Source organism: Ursus americanus, chromosome 6 (genome assembly GCF_024610735.1).
Source record: "Ursus americanus isolate L20-20 chromosome 6, mUrsAme1.1.p, whole genome shotgun sequence".
Taxonomy (NCBI): Eukaryota; Metazoa; Chordata; class Mammalia; order Carnivora; family Ursidae; genus Ursus; species Ursus americanus.
The window spans coordinates 58,668,196-58,671,432 of NC_142132.1; the positions used below are offsets into that span (position 1 = coordinate 58,668,196).

Consider the following 3,237-nt stretch of genomic DNA (forward strand, 5'->3'; position numbering starts at 1 on the left):
GGAAGCTTCAGGAGACACTCTCCACTCTCCACCTGAAGCTTGGCCCCCATAAACTGGCAACCTGATGAGATTGCAAATGGTTTTAGAACCCTGTAGTCAGATTTCCAGAGGGAGATTAGATTCATCATTTTGTGATTCTTTAGTACCTAAATCTAGACATACAGTATCTATCAATAGTCTGGCTAATTTCAATCACTCAATCATAAATAGGATTCCTTCCAAGTGCCCTGTCTCCTACCCATACTGTCCATGTCTTCTGTGCTCCCTGATGCCTGGTCCTAGGGGATTTTAGTTGTCTTCTGGCCTCATTTCCTGCCAGCTGGCATGGAAGGTAACCTGTGTCTCTAAGATGGAGCAGTTAGTAAGACCAGGATTTCCAAGTCATAGAGGCCTGGAGAACTGGCCTGTAACTCTACAAACCTGAACTCCCATGGCTCTGGGGCAGAGAAAGGGAGTGGGAAAAGCACACCTGTGGCCAAGAGAACCAGGGAGTGAGTCCACATACCACACACACACACACACACACACACACACACACACACACACAGACTAATGACTAACAACCTAAGAAGGAAGAAATGGAACAAATGAGTGGGACAGGGCCATAAAGGGACTCCGACTCCCAGTCAATGACATGCATCCATCCATCATACAGAGAAGATCCAGTGCAGAAAGTGGTCAGAACCAGAGTTAGGAGGACCAGCCTACTCCATACTTGAAGGTGAACTCTCTGACCTCCCTGTTGAACAGCTCTGGTTCCTATGTCAGCAGATCAGCGAGTTCCACCCAAATGGGTTGTCCCAGGTCTGGTTTATTCACCAGCCCATCAAGGGCCCCAAGACATGGCAGGTCTTGCTATAAGCCTTCCAGTTATCACTGTGTTGATGGGCATGCAAACCTCTCTGCTGTGTCTACATTACGGTGGTAGATCCTGGTTGTGAATGTCTCTGAACGGGTTTGAACAGTCCTCGGGGAAGTTGATGTGCATGTTGAAGTTCTTGAGGTTGGAGAGCATTTTCTCAGGCAGGAGGAGTACATGCCACACCAGGATGTTGGCACCATTGCTGAGTAGGTTCCACAGACAGGAGAGAAGCTTTGCCTGAAGATCCCACCCTGCTTGCTTGCTGTCATCTCAGGACCAAGTGTGGGCCTCTGGGGGGCTCCAGCAGGACTATGCTTTGGTGCAAGGAGATATATATAATATTTATTTATATATATTATATATTTTATTTATATTTATTTATATATATACATCTCCAATTCACTAGCACGTGTATCTAAATTGTTTCCAGGTGGGTTTATTGGTTTTTGGGTTTTTTTTTTTTTTTTTTTTTTTTGCTATTGTAAATGCTACTCCAATGGGCATATTTTTATGCATATCTTCCATTCATGTCCTTTGTATTATTTCTCAAAGTAAGAGTTTGGGATAAAATTGGTGCATATTTTCAAGCCTTTTGATACATTCCAATTGGATCCATTTTTCACTCTCACCAGTAGAGTCCAAAATAGGAAATTGAAACTTAAGATATTTTAAGATATTTTAAAGCCATTTCCAAATATTTTAGTTTTATTTTTTTTTTAATCTTATATACACAAAGAAAATTTTTAGATGATTTTAAAGGAAAGTGCCGTACATTTTGGTTGATATTTAAGTGGTTCAATGCTGCTAACTCATTTATCTGCAAGTAGATTATTCATTTTGTTGATGACGGCCTGAAAATTGTTTCATTCCAGCTTGTTGTGCTACATGTTTCTCAGTATGTACTTGGATCAATCCCTCCCTGGCTGTTAGTGATTCTGGGCTCAGGATGGAGGACTTATTTTAAACTTTACCTAAACCAATAATAACTGTTGAGTAAATCTAACTGCCAGGAATGTCATGGAATCTGGCATTTCATAGCTACACAATACACCGAAGGCTTGGAGCTACACACGGTTAAAATCTATTTGTGCCCTTAGTCCCCGTATTCCTGTGGATGCCTGAGAATTATAGATACTGATTTTATTAAATATTTAACTTTCAGAATGTATTTGCTACAATTAGAGTAGTTTCTTTCCTTCCTGCAGTATCTGTTTGAAAGCATTTATCTCAACCCCCAAACAAAAGATAAATTATTTGAAAGAGCTTTCAAAGTCAGTTTGGAACAACAAAATAATTCAATATGAGCTGATGTAAAAAGCAAAATAGTCTCAATTTTGTTCTTATTGCTGGTCTTTCCATGGTTTTTGATTTAGTGCTCATCATAAAAAAAGTGAGTTCACTCTTTTATGTCATATGGTGCAGGCAGTATCTTCACTGTAAAGAAACCTCTTTAAAAGAAGAAAGAACTCTGAGACAGCTTTGAAATGAGTCAAGTTGGAGAGTTTACACTCCTTCTGGTGTCTCCATGTTCTGCTAGTTGCCAGGTGCAAAACATCTGCTCTGCAAGTTGTTGATGTCCCACAGTAGCAGGGGAAGAACATTTGATTTTCTATAATTGATTTTGTTCGTTATGATGTGGATGTCTGTACTTTTGCAGGAGGTCTTAATGGAATTGTATAGATATTTTTTTAGATGTAGACAGTCATGCTTACATTTTCATGCATTCAGTTTGCCAGCGGTGGAATTGGCAAGGTAAATAGGAGGCTAATAGGGGAGACCTTGTATTCCCAGAGCCTGAAGGGAACCCTTCAGAGACCAAACAATTAGTGGTTACTTGTGCATGGCAGGAACTGCAGAGAACGTACAGTCAATTATTAAGTGGGTTTTGCTGCCAGGTGAATGTACTTCGGTGTAGGCAGTAATGAAATTGCAATCAAGCTGATGACGTGCCATTTTTCGCTGAGAGTAAAATAAGAATGTTGGTGGAGAACTGTTATCTGCAAGTTAAGCCAAAATGATCATTGGCTTGACATGAATGAATGACTTTTTTTTTCCTTAAGAAAAAACTCAACTCAGTATGGATTAACTTCTTAAGTTTTGTTGGTGGTTCAAGGTAACTCCAATTAAATGTCCTATGTTAACTTGAAGTTTGTTTTTTAATATTAAAAAAGCATAAACTACTGAACTAGGGCCCACCACTTGGCAGCAAGCCATCGATATCCAACCTCTTCTCTTTTGCCTCTTACACGCTCGCCTGTCCTAATGATAAGCATTGTTTTAATGAATCACGGACTACTTTATTGATTGACCTTAAGAACTTGGTCAATTTTTACTTGATTGAAACCATTAATTTAGAAAGTGTACATTGCAGTTTA

General features: G+C 39.7%; 1 pseudogene; it reads right to left on the reverse strand.

The window, feature by feature from the left end:
* Positions 1-690: 690 nt before the first annotated feature.
* LOC148109817 (ubiquitin/ISG15-conjugating enzyme E2 L6 pseudogene) lies at positions 691-2,815 on the reverse strand (annotated as a pseudogene).
* Between the last annotated feature and the right edge of the window lie 422 nt (positions 2,816-3,237).